The 21,080-nt window shown below is 46.4% G+C and overlaps 1 pseudogene; it reads right to left on the bottom strand.

Moving 5' to 3' along the window:
• Positions 1-968: 968 nt before the first annotated feature.
• LOC148093206 (small ribosomal subunit protein uS14 pseudogene) lies at positions 969-19,378 on the bottom strand (annotated as a pseudogene).
• Positions 19,379-21,080: the final 1,702 nt, after the last annotated feature.

Below are 21,080 nucleotides of genomic sequence, written 5' to 3'. Positions count from 1 at the left end.
CTTTTCCTCCTGCTCCACATTTTCTGTGTGTGCCAGACCCAGAACATCCTCGCTGCCTGCTGCTCTAATTACTTCATTCCATTTTAATTCTGCTGAGTTAGGAGCCTGTGAACTCAAGAGGAAATGCACGCAGAATATCCAACAAATTGAATGTGCTGGCATTTCAGAAACACATCTGACCCTATCTGCCCCTTCATGTTCCCTTCCTCTAGCACTGCCTCGACCAGGAATGAAAAATCAAGGGTAGGATGTGCTGATGGGAAGAGATGGTGGCACCAGTGGAGTAAGATGTTGGGTTTTATTGACTTAACTTGAACCATTACTTTTAGGGGGAAGAGTGGGTGGGTACTTTCTGATGGGGGACTTTTCCTGGTACCTTTTGGGAACTGATGGGGATCCATCCCTGCAGCTCCAAAACATTGTGAATATATGTGAGTCATGTTTCCTCTTACCTAGAGATACTTACAAATTAGGAGAGATACTTTATTCTAAGTTGTTTGTTCATGGAGATGGATAGAATGACCTCTTAAAATGAGGGGATTGCAGTTTATAAATCAGCAGTTCTCAAGTTTTTTGGTCTCAGGATTCCTTTACACTCTTAAAAATTATAGAGGGCCTCCCAGAGCTTTTGTTTATATGTGTTATATCTATTGATATTTACTGTATTCTAAATTAAAAATAATAACATAAATAACACATTTTGGTGAAGAAAAGAACTGTATTTTCCAAAATGAAAAAAAAACCTTAGTGATAAGATGGGCATGTTTTGCATTTTTGAAAATCTCCTTAATATCCAGCTTAATAGAAGACACCTGGATTTTTATTTCTACTTTTGCATTCAATCAATTTCTTTCTTTTTATTTTTCTTTTTTAAAAATTTTTAAAATTTTACTTTATGTACAAAGAGCTAGTTAGTGCTGTTTGTGCAGTAAGTAGATGTCTTGAATGACCCATTCAAGGAAATTCACTTAGTCCAGCTGAATGAAGCCTATATTCTTTGCATACTGACAGAAACACTGGTGACACATGTTGAGACCATTCCAGTTTGAGTAGACGAGGCAGGAATGAGAACCCTAGCCGCATTTTCTTGGCTGACTCCAGTATCGCTGCTGGCGACTCACCTTGCTCTCTCTGATGCATCAGTCTATTTCAATATGTGTTTTGGTTGAAATACATGAAGGAAATCTGGCCTCCATAGATTTAGGAAAAAGAGGAGTATTTTAGCTTTCAAATAATTGTAGATATTTTTCTTTGGTACTACACCAAAACTTGACACATGGTAATTTCTTAAAAGTTAGTTATAATGTAGAATCTGAAAACCATATAAATCAATTCCCACTCTATTACATGAAAATCCATTGTTTTATCTTGTACTTTAACAAATTCTTTTATTTTTCTTTATTTGTAAAAAATATGTTGCCCTGGCTGGTGTTGCTCAGTAGTTAGAGCATTGACCCGTGCACACCAAAGATCTCAGGTTCGATTCCTGGTCAAGGGCACATACCTGGGTTGCAGGTTTGATTCCAGCCCCAGTTCGGGGCACATGCGGGAGGCAACCAATCGATGTGTCTCTCTCACATCTATGTCTCCCTCCCTCCCTCCCTCCCTCCCTCCCTCCCTCCCTCCCTCCCTCCCTTTCTCTTTCCATTTCTTCCACTATCTCTAAAATTAATGGAAAAATATCCTTGGGTGAAGATAAAAAATTATATATATGTTTTTATTGATTTTAGAGAGAGAGGAAGGGAGCAACATTGCTGTGCGAGAGAAACATTAATAGGCTGCCTCCTGCATGCTCCCCTACCAGGTCCGGGATCGAAACTGCAACCCAGGTACATGCCCTAGATTGGGAATTGAACCCATGACCCTTCGGTGCAGGGGCTGACGCCAAACCAACTGAGCTACACCAGCCAGAGCTTTATTTATTTTTATTGATTGGTTGATTTTAGAGAGAGAGAGGAAGGAAGGGAGAGAGAAATATTGATCTGTGTTCCAACCACTTATGCATTCATTGGTTGATTCTTGTATGTGCCCCAACCGGAGATTGAACCCACAACCTTGGCATATTGGGATGATGCTCTAACCAACTGAGTACCTGGCCAGGGTCTTATCTTGCACCTTGAATAGATTTTGTAACATGCATTGGTCATTTGGAAAATATAGATTCTCTTGAGTTACACAGATCTTCCAAATGTTGATACATTTCATTATGTTTTTAAAATCACATTTATTATATCACCGTAAATTTCTTTAGAGGAATCTTAAACATTGGGAAGCTGTCAAGTTCATGGTGGCAGATATAAGTGTTCCAAAATTCTGATTTTCACTTGAAAGCTTGAATTTTATCATTGGCAACAAATGCTTTTAGTTGTTTTCCTTGAAGTGTCAGGCTCGCTTTGTTCATTTTTGGGAAACTGTCTGCCAAACACTCAAATCTGAATAATCTTAGTTTGTCTTTCAGTTGTTCTTTCAAGTAAAAATGATGTTCCATAAAAAAAGAGGCTAGTTCAGCTTGAAACTTAAACAATTGTAGAAGTGCTTTTCCTGGAGACAACAAGCATTGTATTTGGAATATAGAAGAAGTATTTTATGTGTATTTTCTATTTCATTAGACAGAATATTAAAAAAAGTACTTAAGGGTTGAGGTTTAGTAAATATTAATAATTTTTACTGTTTTATCAAGGATATTCCTAAGTGAAAGTGAATTTTTTTTTACTACATATGTATGGCAGTGAAGAGTATAAGGATTGCTAATACAGTTTAGTACCACTGCTTTGATTTGTGCTAAGATGCAAGCTATTTTACCCACTATTGCTTTTGCACCATTAGTGCAAATGTGAACACAGTGACGAAGGCAAATAATGTCTTAATAGTGTTATGAAAATAGTTTTGATCTTGTGGACTCTTAGGGTCTTGGGAACCTCCTAGGGGGTCCATGAATCATACCTTGAGAACTACTGTCCTAACCGACATGTCTGAGTTCTTCAGGGTTTGACCCTACGTCCTCTTTTCTTCTCACTCTCTACTCTCTCCTTAGGTGAACTCTTCTACTACCTTTGAGCTACCTCTGAGAAAATGACCCATATACTTGTTTTCTCAAGCCCTGACCTCTCCCTCGAGCTCTAGAACCATGTATACAGCTGCCAGTTCAACATTGGCACTTGGATATCTCATAGGTTCCTTAAGGGTAACCTGTCTAATACTTCACTTGTGGTCTTCTCCTTTGTTGTCTTCCATCCATTTATACAAGCCTTGGAATCCTTGTCCTTACCACATTCGCCCTCCCCCCTTATATAGTCAACCATTAAGTCTGTTAATTTTAAATATCCTTTTTAAAAATTTACTTATTGATTAGAGGGAGGGGGAGAGAGAAACATTGATTTGTTGTCCCATTTATTTATGTATTCATTGGTTGATTCTTGCATGTGTCCTGACTGGGGAATCAAACCTACAACCTTGGCATATCAGGATGACACACTAACCAACTGAGCTATCCAGCCAGGGCCTCCTAAATAGCCTTTCAGTCCATGACTTCTCTCTATCTTCACCACTACCACCAAGGCAAAGACACCATCATCTCTTGCGGGAACTATAATAGTCCTCCTACAATCTATTCTCCACATTGTAGCTGAATGATCTTTTCAAAACACAAATATGATCAGGCCAAAACCCTGCTTAAGCCTTTCAGTGACCTCCCATTGCTCTCACAATGAAGGTCAAAATCTTTAACATAATCTCCCCAATCTAGGTCAGATTATTTGGTATATGCTCTCCTAGAACATGTTTCTTCCCTTCATAATGCTCATCATGGTTTATACTTAAATATTCGTGAGTGGGATTGTTTGATTATTGTCTCTCCCTGATGGGCTTGTAAGTTCCACGACATCAGACATTTTATAAACATTTAATTTGCTGAGTCAATGATCAAATGAGGCCTAGGACAACTCCTCCGAGCATAGATTAACCACTGAAAAATAAGTCGTCTGCCTCAGGCCCCTGAGTTGAGGGAAGACCTATTTTTATTTCTCTTGTCTCATAGCATTTCAAAGAAAAATGCTGCCTTGTCCTAGGCTTTCCATCAAAGTGTCCTCCTAAGAGCTGGGGCACATTTATCTTCCGTTTGACATAGGAGCCCTCTTTGCTCCCCATCATTCATGCTGCCAATGGCTTTTGGAGAAGGTTAGCTAGCAATACTGGCCTTTCAGGAACATAAAGGAGGACACCTCATCTCTCTCTCCTGCTAGGTGCTTGGCTAGGCAAGAGAGAATAAAATATATCAAGTGGAGATGCCAAGAGGGACACAAAAGGAGAATGAGTCATGATGTTTGTCCTCAGGGAGACTTTAATCTGCTGTAGAAGACAGAGCCCCATTTTGTTTTTTTTATTTTTTATATTTTTTAGCTAAGCTAAATATAGCACTGGAAGTGGCCTTTTCTATAGGAGAGAAGGGAAACCAATATTTATTAAGCACCTACCACCCACTTTGACTTTTGTTTTCTCATTCAGTCTTTACAACAATCATATGAGATTGGAATCACTGTCCCATTTGTACAGATGAGAAAACAACTGAGGCCCAGAGAGGTTAAGTAGTTTGTATACTTAATATAGTATGTTAGACCCATTTACCTACCCACTTCACAGACATTTTTAAGAGACTGTACTGACCAAAACTTGGCTGCCGGCCATATTATATACCACATGACATCCCCGCCCCAGCTTCTTAAACCACCACTTACCAACCTCCTCTGCCCTAAGTTATTGGACCAGAGGAAGTTTCTGACCCAAGGTCAGTCAGTACATAGGCTGGCCAGTCACTCTAATGTATGGCCCTGGTGGAAAAAAGGTGAACTGGGCCAGCCAGATTTCTGATCTTAGAAACCTCAAGCTAAAGTAAAGAGTTCCCCGCCCAGGCTGGTGTGACTCAGTGATTGAGTGTCGACTCATGAACCAGGAGATCACGGTTCAATTCCCAGTCAAGGCACATCCCTGGGTTTTGGACTCAATCTCCAGTAGGGGATGTGCAAGAAGCAGCCGATGAGTGACTCTCATCATTGATGTTTCTGTTTCTCTCTCTCCCTCTCTCTTCCTCTCTCTGAAATCAATAAAAACATATTAAAAATAATATTAAAGAATTCCCCAGCAACAACCAGCGCCCGGGAGAGAAATACACTTGCCCAATGTGCCTGAATTACATTAAGGGCAATTGGAGCCTAGCAAGGAAGAGTTATGACCTTCAGCCATTGAGGAGTTTTCAATCTAGATTCCTTCACAGCTTCAGCACCTATCCCTGGAGTGTCTTGAGAGGCCCTATGTGGCTCCTCATACATTCTCACACTAACCTTCTATGTTTGAGCTAACTTTGCCCTAAGAGTTGGATTCAAATGGTTATAGAGTGACAGAGCCAGAAACCAAACCTAAGCCCATCTGACCACATAGCTCATGCTCCTTTTATAATTCCACACAGCAAAGGGGAGTCCCTGAGCAGTCAAGGGTCCAACACCCTGGGAATGAACACAGTCAACTTTCGAGAGAGGTACCAATTTAAAGAAGGATGTACTATTGCCCTGGCCAGTTTGGTGCAGTGGTTAGAGCGTTGGCCCACATACTGAAGGGTCCCAGGTTTGATTCCAGCCAAGGGCACGGCTCGATTGCAGGCTTGATACCTCAGTTGCAGGCTTGATCCTTGGCTCTGGTTGGGCACGTGCAGAAGACAGCCAATTGATGTGTCTCTCTCACATCAATGTTTTTCTCTCTCTCCCTCCCTTCCACTCTCTGAAAAGCAATGGAAAAAATATCCTCAGGTGAGGATTAAAAAAAAAAAGAAAAAAAGAAGAAGGATGTGCTATGTGCTGTGAGGTGGTCAAAAACCTCATTAATTATGTCTGCCCTTGTTTTGGGAATCCTTCCTGAGGAGTAAAAACCATACTGACTTGAAGCTCTCCCATTGCCAGCCACAGTTTGATGTGTGACATCATGTATAAAGTCACTAGCTGTCAGTGACATCACTCAGCAGTGCCATTTTCATAATGGCCCTAGACCTTGGATAGCTCAGGGTGGGGAACTACAGAGAGCACAGGCTTTGGAACTGGGCAGACTGGGATACAAATCCTCTTCCTGCCTGTCTGTCCTCAGGAAAGGCAGCACTACTGTCCCAGTCTATTTCTTAGTGTCCTCATTGGTAAAATGGAGATTTCTATCTCACAATAAGGATTATAAGAGATAAATATGCAAGACCCTATACTGGGGGAGTCAGTGTTTAATGGGTACAGAGTTTTAGTCGGATAAGGTGAAAAAATTCTGGAGACAGATGATGGTAATGGTTGCACAACAATGTGAATGTACTTAAGCCACAGAACTGTACATTTAAAATGGTCAATCTTATGTATATTTTACATTTAAGAAAACACCTTTACATTGGCCTTCTATGTAGTAGGTGCCTTATAAATGTTGGTTTCTGTCTTTGTCTCCTATAGCAGAATCCAAGGTCCAGTCAATCCCAGGGCCTTTAACCCAAAGCAACTCTCTCCTCCAAGACCCTGAGGCATGGGGCCCACCATAGCCTCCTGCCCTACATAGCTGGAGGCCCACTGGGGCAATGAAATAAAGTATCCAGACCTGGGACTGATCATAACAGATCAGGACTGTTATGAGATGAGCACTTTCCAGGGCAAGAGGCCAGGACTTGAGGCTGCTGGGCAGAGGACAGCTGGGTCTGAGATTTAACCGGGTCCTGCTTCAGGATGCCAGGTCATAGGACAGTGTCCAGGGGTGTGACTGCTGAGGCTGTATCTTCTGGACAGAGGAGCACCAGTGAGGCTCCTTATCAGGGAAGAGTGAATGGTTGAAAGCTGCGTATCTGCTGGAAACTCCAGAGCTCTTCTGGGAGGGTTCCTTTCTCTCTAGCCATCAGTTTTCTGATCACTCCACTAGCAATGCTCATTGTGTGCCATGTGGAGCTGGCCTGGTGCCTCCGCTTCTTTCTCACGGCAACCTCCCTGCCTTCCCCAAAGCCGGTGCCTGTGTTAATGTGATAATGCCATGATAACAGCCAGGACATAACTTCAGCTAACTGATTAGGCCCTCTGGAATGGCATCTGGGGTACTGCCTTCATTCTCCCTGGTGAGGAGGCAGCACAGGCACTGACTGGGAAATTGCATCCGGGAAAGCACTGAGGGGGAAAATTGGAAGTATCAGAATTTCCCAGGTTGCTATTCCACAGGGGCCAAACATCGTTAGCAGCAGCACTAATTATGATCCAGGAGAGTCAGGCCCGGCTGCCTAGCCTGCACAGGCAGTGCTTGACAGCGGCCTTGGGAGCCAGCAGGGCAGAGGCAGAGCTGCAGGGAGGCCTGGGTTCCGAAGCCTGGGGAATCCAGGAGAGAAGAGACTGCAGGGTCATTCAGACACGTGGGCAAGGGCAGCTGGGTGCTCTCATGTCCTTTAGGATTCTTGAAACTGTGATAGGAAGGGTGGACGTTAGATTGCTGGAATGATTTCTACCTGCCCGGGATTCAGACTTGTCTGTACTTCCTCTCTTCTCATTCCCTCTCGTCCTCTATGCCCCGCTGAAAATTCTCGTGGCAGTGTCACCAGTGACTTCCCTGTTGCCAATTTCAGAGTTCATCTCTTTATTCTCATATTACTAATCCTAGCAGCATCATTTATCAAGGATGGCCATTCCTTCTTAAAACACTCTCTTTTTTCAGCTTTCAAGACACTTCTCTCTCAGTTCTTTTTCTTCCTCCATTGCCTCCTATGCTGGCATCTCCTCATCTTCCCCATCTCTGGGATGCCCAAGGACTGTCTTCACACCTCTATCTGCTTTATCTACTTTATCTACTTACGCTTACTCCCTAGGAAATCCCATCTATCTGAGGACATTAAATTCAGCTACATGTTGATAAATCCCAAATGGACCCCTTCACCTCCTACATCTCCCCTGAACTTTAGAATCATATCCAGCTGCTAGTTGATATCCAATGTGAATGTCACTCAGAGTCCATTCAAGTACACTGGTCCCTCAGTCTCCTCTGTTGCAATAAATGCAACTCTACTGTACCAGGTTCCACACTTTGGAGTCATTCCTAGCTCTTCTCTTTCTTTCATGCCCCCTTATTCAGATCGTCAGAAAAATGCTGTCAATTCTACCCTTTAAATTGTCTCCAGAATCAGGTCACTTATACCACTCCCACCCTCATCAGAGCTACCACCATTACTTGCCGAGACAATTGAATCATCTCTGAATGAGTTACAATTCAGATTAGGCTACTATATCAGTCTCCAAAATACTGTGTTTTATGCAAGATAGAAGATTACTTCTTTCTCACATTTGAACCTGTGCATAGTAGTCTGGGGTTGATACAGTCACTCCACAATGTCAGGGATCCTAGCTTCTCCTGGCTTGCTGCTCTGTGATCTTCAACATGTAATTTTCATCTTGTGGCCTAAGGTAGCTGCTCCAGCTGCCACTATAATGCCCATGAGATTCCAGCCTATGAAAGAGGAGAAGGAAGTAGTAGAGGACAGGCCCATTCCTTTAAGAACATGACCTGAAAGTTGCAGATATCTTTCTGCTCACATCCCATTAGGATGTTCTCAACACAGCAGCCAGAGTAGTCCCATAAAATCAGAACATGTTATTTCTCCATGCAGACTTTCTAATGACTTCTTTCTCAAAATGAAATTTAAAATCCTCACTGTGGTCTACAAGGCCCACTGATCTCATCTCCTGCATCTGTCCCTCTTGCTCATTCCACTCCAGATATGCTGGCCTCCTTTCAAAATGCTCCCGCCTCAGGACTTTTGCAGTTGCTGTTCCCTCTGCCTGGAACACTCTTCCCCCAGATAGATGCAAGTCTAGCTCCTTCACTTCCTTCAGGTATCTGCTCAAATGCTACCTCCTCAGAGCAGCTTTTCTTGACCCCTGTTTCCACCATCTCTAGCCCCCTTATCTTTTTTTCCTAAGTCAATGAACATCACCTGAAATATGTTTACTTACTTTATATCTGTTTCTCCCCACTAGAACATAACTTCTAGGGTCCACATATAGTGTGTGTGCTACACATGCTTGTTGAATGGATGATGGATGAAGATGGCAGTGTCTGGGCTCAAAAATGGCAGGAAGGGACTTCTTTCCTAATCATTTCAGGGAGGACTCATTTCTTGATCTCTGTCATGGTTCCAGTTTGGAAGCAGAGACATGTTAGTTTCTTGCTTCTGAGCAGTCCCTTCAGTTTAATTTATCAAATATTTGTTAGCTGTCTCATGGGTTGGGTATCTAGGATGGTGGATATGAAAGGAGAATAAGCAATAGACCAGTACTGGCCCACAGGAAACTTATGGGTTGGTTAGGAGCCTTAATTTTGGCCCCCTTTTTTTTTTCTTTGCAAGTATGACCACTGAGGTACAGTTTAAAAGATCAGGGAAAGAGTGGCTCCTTTCTTTATGGTGGCACCATGAGCTGTAGTGGCCTGGGAGGGGGTGTAGGATATAAAGAGAGGCTGATCCATTATAGTTTATAATTCTGTGTTATGGTGGGCTTCTTTCTCTTACTCCCTGGGGAATAGGGCCTCTCTCACTGCTGGTCTGGTTAAGAAACATTTTGAACCAGTTCTCATTCAATGGATGAGGGAAAAGACAAGTTGGGTGGCCAGAGGGTGGGGAAATGGAGGGGCGGAGGGATGGGGATCTGGTGGTAGGGACAGCAGCTAGAGGACAAGGTATCTCTGAAAAGCTGAGTAGCAAGTATGTTACCTGAAACAATTGTTCTATTATCTTTTCCTGCTCTGGGCAAAATGCAAAAGGTCAGGGTTGGTTGTTTTCCCCAGACTCCTCCAAGCAGGACCACTTAGACACTGCTTTGACATTTACAGCCTGAGAAAATCAGAGGCCTTTCTATGGCTTGTCTTTGAATTTCCACATTGGGAAAGGTCCAGTTTTTTTCCTCTTTGGACGAGGCTGCTTGTTGCATCCCCTTCTAATTCTTTCTCTTTTGACATCCCCCTTCCATCTCAGATGTAATGCCAAGAGCAGTGGTTCTCGAACTTAAATGTGCACTGGAACCACTTGGAAGGCTTGTTAAAACAAGTTTGCCAGTTGTCACCCCAAGTTCACTAATTCAGTACATCTGGGGTGGGGCCTGAGAATTTACATTTATAGCAAGTTCTTAGATTCTGCTGCTGCTGGTCCCAACCACACAGGCTAATAAGGGAACTAATTTGGGTCTAAAAATGTCCCATCCCTGATCTTCCACTCCAGTCCTTTCCTCCCACTCTCCAAACACAGAGAAGTAAGCCTTGAGTTATCACAAAATTAATTAAAATTAGATGTCAAGGATGTCCTGATCATCAGAGTTAGCCAAGTCAGTCCCAGGAATCTCCCTTCCTGTAAATCTTTGAGAATCTCTTCCACTCCCATATGACTGGGTAAATGAAGATTTGTTGTCTGTATCCCACCCCCCACTCCAACCCCTGTGTACAACCTCTCCAAGGTAGGGAATCCCTGGACCTGAGAATTGTAGAAACTGTTGCAGGTGGAGGATGGGAGAACAATAAGCAGAGGGAACCTCCTCCCCTCCCACACTTCTGTTTCTTTGAAATGAAAATATTTGTTTGTTCCTGGGCTCTGCTCAATGTTGATGTCTGGGAAACCATTTATGCTTAATGTTCCCAACCCATTAGCAGCCTGGCATGGGGCTCTGCTAATCAGGTTCCTTAATGGCAGCACTGTGAAGAGTGAGGTTGTGCGTTGTCTGTACCAGCTTCCCAGCCTCAGCTGGAGAGGAAGCATCCAGACAAAGATCAGGGCCCAGATAGGCTCAGAGGTGTCCTGAAAATGAGTCATGCCAGTGTAGGAGGCCCATATAATGGTAACCTGCCCTTCCACCTACATTTTGGTAGAGATGCCAAAGTAGGCCCCCTAATCACCTTGGGTGAAGTATCAAGACACCCCATCTCACTCCTACTCTAGCCTGCTGCTCTCTCCTCATATTAAAGGACAGTGGGCTCCTTTGGAAGCATATTCCTGTACCACTGACCCTCATCCAGCATCTATTGAGCACTTCTATGCACGAAGGTCTCTCACCCACATCACCTGCTTCCCCCTCCAAAATCCAAACCCCACACTTCATTCTGTCATCAAATAGGTGATGAGGTCTTTTGGCCTGGAATCTAGGGGACCCCTGAGGACCGTTTAACTCTAAGACCCTGTGGTTCTGTGTTGGCTGCTACTTCTGCAGCTGCTCTTGAAGAGTTTGGGTTCTGTGGCTTTGATCTACAGGCAGAATATTGGGAGTGCCCTCATTTAAGGGTAACCAGATAATATTCTCAGAGAGGAGGCTAAGCCTTGAATCCAATCTCAGAGTATTTGTCTCTTGCTCCTCTTGACATTTCATGATGCTTTTGGTCCTACTAGATAACTCAAACTACTGGTAGCTCCACAAGATGCTGGGAAGTAAAAATACGCTCCGCCCACCCCCTTCAATAAAACACTTGAGAGAGGAAGCAAGTTTCTGCTATTAAAAAGCATGGAAGGAGCCAGCAAGTGCCAGTGACTGGTTCATGCTCACCCTTCCCTCATTTCTGGAAACTCCAGGGCCTGGAACAGGTTGAGTACTGATCCTGACACTGAGCCCCAACATCCATCAGAATCACAAGGTTGGACAATGCTGACTTTTCTCCTAGGCAGGAAGAGCCTACATGGGTACCTATATTTCAGGCTACCAATAAGCCACTGGTTGGCCAAGAGTTTGGGGGCCTCTTCTCTCCTGCTTTGTCCATCCTGGCTCCTCAGCTTCAGGTCTGAGCCATGGGGAGCCCTCTCCAATCTGCTGGAACAGAACATCACAAGCTGCTTCTATTGCAGCCTGGGCTGCCAGCTCCCTAGCCTGCTGCTGCTGCTGGAAGAAGGCTATGATGTCAATAATCAGTCTACAGCATCCCTCCACATGCCAGTCCCTTCATGGGAGGTAGAGGGGCCCATTTGGAAAAAATCACATTTGAAGCAGGCAGTTTGGAGAGAGATGGGGAGAATGGAGGAAGGGAGAAGTGCTAGGTCTCCAACTGGGCAAAGCCATGTCAGCCAGGCCACATTGTCCCCACACTTTTCCTACAGCCCAGCCTTCCCACATGGCCTGTTCAGGCCCATCTGCCCAGCTCTCATCCCCTCTCCTGCTCCTGGGTCCTGGAGAAATGCCAGCATTTCCCTTCTCTGTCCCTCTGCCTTCTGGCCCCACCTGGCCCGTCCCCAAGATGTACAAGCCTTCCAGCTAGAGGCTGGCTTGCAGGCAGGCTGTGTAAGCCCGGCAGGGGCTAGAACCGTAGGCCTTGAACTCATGATCCTGTGTTTTAGAGCCAAGAGTAGGTGGGCACACTTAGTAAATGAAATGTTAACTGCTTTCTGGACTCCCTGAAGGAGGCTTTAGAGGTGGAAGACCTGTACTTGACGCAGATCTATTTCTTTTATAGCTGGTAGCTTTGGGCAAGTCCAAATCAACCCCTCCTGAGACTCCACTTTCCTCATCTGTAAAATGAGGGCATTAAGTAGGGTAATTTGAGAAGGAATGAGTAGCCCTGGAGCTGCATTACACATCTTGGTTCTCTTGCCCTGTTCCTTTGGGTCCCCCTGGATGCTGGTCACACAGGAGATGGTCTCTTGTCTTCCTGAGGGGTCAGGATGCCCCTAAGAGGTAGCCCCACCCTGCCCAGGAGCAGCCAGAGCCCTGAAACCTCCAGGAAGGGGTGTGTGTCTGTATCTCTGTTGTTTTTGCAAGGACCCAAGGGAGGGGGTGGGTGAAAAATAACTTAGGTCAGAAAAGGCACTGTGGGTGGTAGGGATGGGTTGAGGAGGTGAGGATGGGTTGGGAAGGTGAGGATGGGGTGGGTTGATGAGGTCTCATTTCCATCACTTTGACCCAGAAGCCCCCAGAATGAGTGTGTGCAGCTTTTTTCTCCTGCCCAGCCCTGGCCAGGTTTGAAGGAGGAATCCTCATTGAAGATTGATGTCACAAACTTCCCTTCCCCCAACCTCATCCTTGGTGGTTTAAAGAAATTATTTGAACACAGGAGTTAATGGAAGTAGGCTGCTAGTGTGTGGGCGAATTCATCACTCCCTCTTTGTATTCCCAGAGCAGATCTGTCTTCAGGGTGAGATATCCTGGAGTGACTTTCCAAGATGTGAGAAATATAGGCTACTTTGGGAGGGCAAGGTTGGAGGCAGCATGGTTAGGGATTTGGGGAAGCTAGGGTGACTGCAAAGTAGCTGTAGAGATTGACTGGGAAGGCTTTCCTTTTTGTTCTTTAATTATGGAGAGAAGGGAGGCAGAGGGTATTGGCATTGCTGGGAATGCTACTGCAGCAGACCTCCCTCCCCCAGCTGTCTCTTGCCCTGGAAGTAGGCATATCCCCTGCAGCCCACTGCTCAGGGTGAGGAGGGCTGTTTTTGCAGCTGTTGTTGGCAGTGATGAAAGAGATGGAGAGGAGGGGAAGGGAGATGAAGGGGGGCTGTTAGATGGGATTGTGCTCTGGAGAGAAGATGACTATCTCTCCTCCCTTCCATTCCTTCTTTTGAGCAGCTCAGCACTTCCTGAAGGTAGCACTCAGGGAGGGAGCTGTTTTGAAAGCACAGAGGCCTTTTGCTGTAAGGCTTGGAGTCTGGGAGGTGTGTGTGGGGTGGTGGGGGTAGGTGGGGGGTGGGGAGATGTGAACAGGGAAGATAATTATGCAGGTAGGGGCAGAACTCTCTGGGCTAAGAGAGGACTGTTGCCCCCTCCACCCCCTACACAACTAGTTCTTTGCACAATCTAAGCACATGTGTGTGTGTGCACACATGCGTGCACTCACTCCTATATTTAGTGTGAGCACAGATACAGCTATGAAATGTTTAGAGGGAAAATGACTAGAAACTATGCTGAGGCTTGTTCCCCACCTTTCCAGCTATTCAGATGGTTTTTCTCAGATATTTATTTGGGTCTTATTTGGTCATTTCTTCACTCCTTATTCTTGCTTCTTCCTATCTCTTTGGTTTTTCAGTGTTTCTCTCCCTCTCTCTTTCATCTTGAAAATGGGATGTGTTAGACAAAGACCCTTTCTTCTAGCTGCCACTATTCAGGATGCTTCAAGATGGATTTAAATCAGAGAAAAGAAAGAACTAGGAGTGGGGAGTAGTGGCTGGTCAGGAGAGAAGGCAACTACTGGGGTGGGCTGTGGAATCCTTTAGACTCATAGAATGTTGGAGCTACAGAGACCCAAAGAATCTACAGACATGTAGCGAAACGTTCTTTTATAAACAGCTATTATTATCTGTTATAATCTGTATTATCGATGGTAAATTTGGGTGTGTCCCACTGGTACCCGGGAAGAAATGAGGTATCTCCTGTGCTTCCCCAAGTCTGGCAGATCCCCCACCACGTACTCACTGAGATGATTCACTGAATGTGGAACAGCCTCCTTCCTCTAAGGCTCAGAGGAGGAGGCTGATTTTGCTATGCAGAACATGACTTTTCTCCTGAAGCCAGGGACATCTGCAGGCTAGACAGCCCTCATCAGAGCTCTGGGCATGTGCCCAGAGGCCAGGCTGCAGGGCCCAGTATGTTGTCCTCCTCCGAGACGGCTCTCTGGATGTTCCCTCCTCAGTGACCCCTGTGGAAGTCCAACTCTGATTCAGGCTCTGGCAGTGTATAGAAGGGGACAGTATAAAAGCGAGGCCCCTTCTGCCAGGGCAACTAGACTCTGCTTTAACCTTCCTTCCCTCATCCCACAGCTGGCTTCAGCCACAAAAGGCAGCAGGGGGCGCTCCTGGGTCAGACCAGGAGAGGATTCTGGGCTGGATTTTTCAGCCTGGACTCAGAACACTGGAAATTTTGTCCACTTATCAGTCTGAGGGTGAGCAGGGAAGACCCTTTGAGAGCTGGAAGCAATCATTTTTCTAGCAGGCAGAGACAGAGACTTGAGAGAAAACTAACTTTTCTGACTTGTCCCTGAGATTCCTTGGGCAAGAAGGAACCTGACTTCTGCCTCTGGGAGATCAGCTAGTAGGGCAGGTCTCCATCCAGGGCCATGGCCAGTGCCAGGTGGGTCCCAGTTTGGGCACAGTGTAACTCCTGGCCCCTTGCCTGTCCCCCAGCAGCTGACCCTGATTTGGCTGTCTTTGGGGAACTGAATTTTCTTCAGAATTGACTTCCAGATTAATCTGTGTTGCTATTGCCCATACCTTGCCCACTAGATTCTTCACCATGGGGGTGGGGGGAGATTTTTCTCTTTCTCCCAGATCTAACACAGTGCTCTGTGACTGTTCCTGGATCCATTTGGGATTCAGATGGGGATGGGGTGAGGCAGGGAGTGCTGAACAGGTCGGTGGGGCGTGGCACATTCCTGACCCGTAGCTGACATAGCCAAGGCTTTCTGGGCAGCAGCTGCTTCCCAAGACTCTGCTCCTGCTTTCTTCTAGTCACCATAAAGCCATGGACCGTCAAGAATTCCTCTTTTCCAATAACAGAGCCTGTTTGGACACTGATTTATGGGTGGGTAAGATGCTTGTGTCAGGTTACACAGCCCCCAAAGAAAAACCTGGCCTTTAGTTCTAGCACCTCCAAGTCCTCTTTGTCCAAAGAATGGGGCATGTACCTGGTATGGAGGATGGGATCTCTGGACTGGAGACAAAGGCTTTGTTGCCAGCAGAGCTGAGGGCACAGGCCCAAGTTTGTGAATTTATTCTGGGGGAGGACATGTCCGAGTCATTCTCAGATCTGGTTCTGGCATAAGAACCCAGTCACTGGTTCTCCATAGTGCCTGGCTGTGCAAGAGCACCAGTGCATCCTACACGGGTTTGGGGTTGCTGGGAACATTAAGGCAGCTGGTAGTCCAGGCTACGGAGGAAGAGGGGGTTAAGGGAAGGGAAAGATAAAGCCAGTGTTGGGGGCTCTGGCCTGGAATAGCATGAGAACTGCCTCACCTTCCTTAAGGTCTTAGGGGTCCTGAGAGCCCCAGCCCACCACGCCTGAGGCATTACCTTTCAAGCTCTCTAGTGTAGTAGAGGTTAGGGAGGGGGGCCTTTTCTGATTAAAAATCTGCTGAGAAACAGATTATGTAGCATGCCTGTAGCCTTTTCCATGTGTCTCCCAGCTCTTTCAACCAGAACATTTCCCCCTGAGTTTCATCTGAGCTCTTCCAACTACAGTTTTAGCTTACCCCTTTAGCTTGTGGCACACTCTGGAGACCCCTGGGACACTCACCTATGCAATTTGTGTGTCATTAGCTTAGTGAGGCACAGATGTCTGGAAAGGGCTGAGGATGAGGAAGGCTGCATCCCAAATCATCTGATTCATGGGTCTTAAAGGTCAGTGTTACTGGGCTCTGGAGGAGTGTTGGTGTTTTCAAGGAGGAAGATGGTGAGAGTTTGGGAGCAGTCTGCAGTTGCTCAACCATATCTGAGCTTTCCCTATGGAAACAGCCTCAGCTGGACCAACAAAAGACAGGAACCTTTAAGGTGCATTGTAGCCCCACCTGCATGGTCCTCTCATCCATTCTCTTGTGTCCCCTACCCAAGCCTGGCATCTGATCCTCTGTGTAGGGGCAAAACTTTTTTTCCATTCTAAATGACCATTTACCTCTTTCTCCAGTATGCTGGGCATTAGCTGGATATCAGCCTGCTCAGGGAACCTCAGGTTCCTGAGATGGAAATGAGGGAGTGCATATGTCAAAAGCTCATTCCTGGTCAGACTTGAGTTGGAAGTACACTAGCACCGCCATTAGGAATGACCAGCCTCCACCCACTCACCCACTACAATGCCAGAAGCCTCATTTTCACGGCCCCTACTGCTTAGGGAATTAGGAGTTTGGGCCAGCTCGGTCATGACTCCCTGGTATATAATTTGAAGGCCTCGGAGTGAGAAGGAGGATGCAAAAGTCATAATAATAGCTCCTATTCATTGAACACTTTCTATGGGTAAGGTGTTGTTCTAAGCATTTCACATGCTTCATCTTATATAATCTTAAAACAGCCCATTAAATCATGATCCCTGTTTTGCAAATGAGTAAACTGAGGCACACATTTAATGACAATAACAATGAAAATAGTAACAATAATGATAAAATGATAACAGCTTTAATTTTTAAAAAATATATCTTTATTGATATTAGAGAGAGGAAGGGAGGGGGAGAGAGACAGAAACATCAGTGATGCAAGTCATTAGTTGGCTGCCTCCTGCATGCCCCCTACTGGGGATTGAGCCCACAACCGGGTCATGTGCCCTGACCAGGAATCGAATCTCGATCTCCTGGATCATAGGTTGATGCTCAGCTGCTGAGCTACATCAGCCAGACAACAGCTTAATTTTTTAAAGCTGACCCAGTGCCAGATACTATTAAGTCCTGGGGACTCATCATATTATCCCCATTTTCAGCTAAGAAAACTGAGACTGAGAGAGAAGTGACTTGCCCAAGGTCAAACAGTCCTAGAAAGAGACCAAGCAAGACCCAAATCCACTTCTGTCTGATTGCAAAACAGCCTGTACTCCTCATAATGCCTTAGCAACACTGCCTCCCCAAAGGGCCATCATGGGGGGAGCAGATGGTTATGGGAAAGAGTTCTACTGGCCTTTATTTATTTATTTATTTTTAAATTCTACTGGCCTTTAAGAGCAGGGAGCCCAGGAGCAGCAACATCTGCCATTCCAGGACGCTGCGGAAGAGCACCCCCCCATCCCCACCTGACAGTGAGGGAAGCTTTGATGCTGTCTTCTCACTCACCTGGGACTGGGCTATGCAAACCCACAAACGGCAGGAAAACAGATCCTGGAACCAGCTGGACAGGGAGACAGGGTATGTTAGCTTTGGCCCAAAGCCTCTGTCTCCCTGCTCATTCTGAAACATGTACCCCCACCCTGGGAGCCTGTTGTGGGACTGCTGTCAGCCTCTGCTCTCTCTCCAACGTCATTGTGAATCTTGCTGGGCTGTGGTTGCCTTGGTAACTTGATGGGAAACTCTTGAGGCTTTCTGGAACCAGAGAGGGCTATGAAGGGAGGAACCACACTCTGTTAGGCAGCCAGTCACAAAAGAGAAGAAACCATCCCAGTACTCACTGCCCCTGCCAGCCAGCCAGTCCTTCTTTGGGTCTGACCTCATCCTCTTCTGTTGCATCTGTAGGAGCTTTGCAGCTTTGAGAGCTGGGCCTGAGAGGAGGGAGCTGTCAGGTACTGCTCTGCCCTTGGAGTTGGCTCCCATTGTTGCCAGGGCTCCCTGGATTCCAGCTTGCTCCTGTGCCCTGGCTCTGAAATCTTAATTGGTTTTATGAAGTTCAATGCCTGTTTTTTATGAGACAGATAATTACAGTGAGGGGAGGTCAGGCCCTCCTCTGCTGGTATTGGTGAGGACTCCAGAATTGCTGACTCCCCAATCAACATCAGGCAGACTGATGAGATCAGGGTGGGCTGGGGCAGGTTGGTGGGGGAGGGGGAGATAAACTCCCGGTTGGATGAAGGGCCAGTTCTCTAGCCTCTAAGTCTCTGTGATGGGATCAAGATGGAGAATGTTCCCTGCGTGCCCCTTGAAGAACCCCACACATCTGAGGTGGGCCCCAAGAATGCTATCCTTGGGCAGTGTGGCGGGGTTCTCCTTCCAGGGACCTGCGGTAGCTCTCTCAGGCGTTCTGGGGAGATTCCTACATGGAGTTGTCCCTGGCTGTGTCAAGAAATCCTCAATCTTGACACCATTGTTACCTATGGACCTGTTTCTTCTTCCCTCTCTCCTACTCTTCATCCTTTTCTTTCTGCACAGTCTCAGCCTGAAATATTGCTTATTTGTTCCTTAGATCAGTCTTTATAACTGGTCTCTTTCTCTCTTGGTCTTTCCCCTCAGTACTAGTTCTGAATCAATCACTCTATCATCTCTCATCTCCCTTACTCCCTCTCGCTCTTTCTCTCCTCCCCAGGTGGGAATTGACTTGCTGCCCATTAGAGGGGCAGCTCCACTCACTGATTCACTGCTGGCACAGTCAGGGTCTGATGATGGTGGGAGGAGATTGGAGGGCAGTGCAAGAAATTCTGCTAATGCTGGGATGGCTTCCCTCTAACCCTCGTGGGCGGAAAAAGCATGGGGGCAGAGGCTAGAAGCTGCTCTCCAGGTTTGTGACTCCCAGATGGCCCTGTCCCTAGACCAGGCTGAACAGCTGTGTGCCCTGCTCCCTCATCCCTCTGGGAAGGATCTTTGACAACCTGCTCTGGTTCCAGTTACAAACTGTCTGATCTCATGTCCTTCTCCAAAGGGGGAGAAGGTGGCTGACCCATTCATGGCAGACACATAACTGCACTTTCAAACAGAGCCAGTGGCTGGATCTGGCTGGCAGTGGGTCAGAATGACCTCAGGAAGACACTTACCTATTCAACATAGTGTCAAACTCCCTCTTCCCTTTGCTACCTGACTCAGTGGCCAACTCCCCAGGTGTTGCTTCCTCTTTAGAGTAAGTTCTTGCAGAGAAAAAAGGGAGGACTGAGACTGGAGCTACCCAGGTCAGGAGCGCCTGGAGTCCCTGGCTACAGAGGCCAGGCCCTCTTCCTTCTCCTCCTCCTCCATTTAATTAGCTAATATCTGTAAAGGGCTAGGCGGCAGGAAAGTCCTGTATAAATGTTGAGCACAATTTCATTTCCAAGACTTGCCAAGAATATATTTGCAGACTTTAGCTAAAGGTCACTGGACCTGCCTGGGAAAGAGGGAGGACTCCTTGTAGGGCCTAGAGTGAGGATGCCCCTTGGAAGCCGGGTCAGGGGAAGGAGAGGTCACAGTGGAGGCCAGAGTCCTGTCTCCTTGGTGTTTTTAGCTGAGCATCTTGGCACTGTGCCTGCTTTGCACTGTCCTTGCCCCTCCTGACTCCCAGGGTCCTAAAGGCTCAGCTCTCTCTGTAGGGACCACCCTCAGAGAATTTCCAACAGGAGATTATGCTAATATTCACAAGAACTAATATTTACTGAACACTCACTAAGTGCCAGGCTGAGAAGTGGAGCTTTCCAGCTTGGAGAGAAGTAGCTGCTTCTCAAGGGGGGGGGGGGGGGGGGGGGGGGAGGCTTTCCAGGGACGTGAGCCCTGTGTACTGTAAGCCCAGGCCTGCAACCTAAAGCCTCTAAAACCTTTAGGAGGTGGGTGGCACTTATTCTGCTCTGACCCATGGGAGGATGTGGGTGTTCTGAAAGCTTCAGGACTCTCCTTTTCTTTCCCCAGTGACAACTCACCTGGCCCTAAGTCCTTGACAGGCGCCATGTCCAAGGGCAACTTCCCAGTTTTTATGCTCCAAGGTCTGCTTATGTGTCCCTGTCAGAATTCTATGTTGCCCTAGCCCATTTGGCTCAGTGGTTAGAGTGTCAGCCCACGGACTGCAGGGTCCCGGGTTCAATTCTGGCCAAGGGCATGTACCTTGGTTGCAGGCTTGATCCCCGCCCCGGTTGTGGGAGGTAACCAATCAATGTGTCTCTCTCACATCAATGTGTTTTTTTTTCTCTCTCTCTCTCTCTCTCTCTTTCTTTCTCCCCTTTCCACTCTTTTTTTTTTTTTTTTTAAATATATCTTTATTGATTTCAGAGAGAGGAAAGGAGAGAGAGAGAGAGATAGAAACATCAATGATGAGAGAGTCATTGATCGAGCCCGCAACCCGGGCATGTGCCCTAACTGGGAATCGAACCCTGATCGTCTGGATCCCAGGTCGACGCTCAACCGCTGAGCCGTGCCCAGCCGGGCTCCACTCTTTCTGAAAAACAATGGAAAAAATATCCTTGGGTGAGGATTAAATTAAAAAAAAGAAAAAAAGAATTCTATGTTATCCAATACAGAGGAATGGTCCCCTCTCTCTGTCTCTGCGCAGGACTTGGTTTTGGGTGAGGGCCAGAGTGGCAGAGGCTGGGAGAGTGGAATAGCCAGTCTTATCCCTTATAGCTCCATAGTCAAGGTGAGTGCTTTGTGAGGGCAAGAGGGTCAGCAAAGCAGAGAATGGAGGGTTCTGGAAGAGGCAGGCAGGCCAGGCTGGGAATATTGATAATGTGTTTCCAACATCGCCTGGGCCTCCTTTGTCTCCACCCCTTTACCCTCTAAAATAAGACAGA

The sequence above is a fragment of the Miniopterus natalensis genome, chromosome 4 (assembly GCF_054644295.1).
Source record: "Miniopterus natalensis isolate mMinNat1 chromosome 4, mMinNat1.hap1, whole genome shotgun sequence".
In the NCBI taxonomy this organism is placed as follows: domain Eukaryota; kingdom Metazoa; phylum Chordata; class Mammalia; order Chiroptera; family Miniopteridae; genus Miniopterus; species Miniopterus natalensis.
Note: the sequence above shows the minus strand (reverse complement) of the source record. Positions and strands in the feature narration are given on the sequence as shown.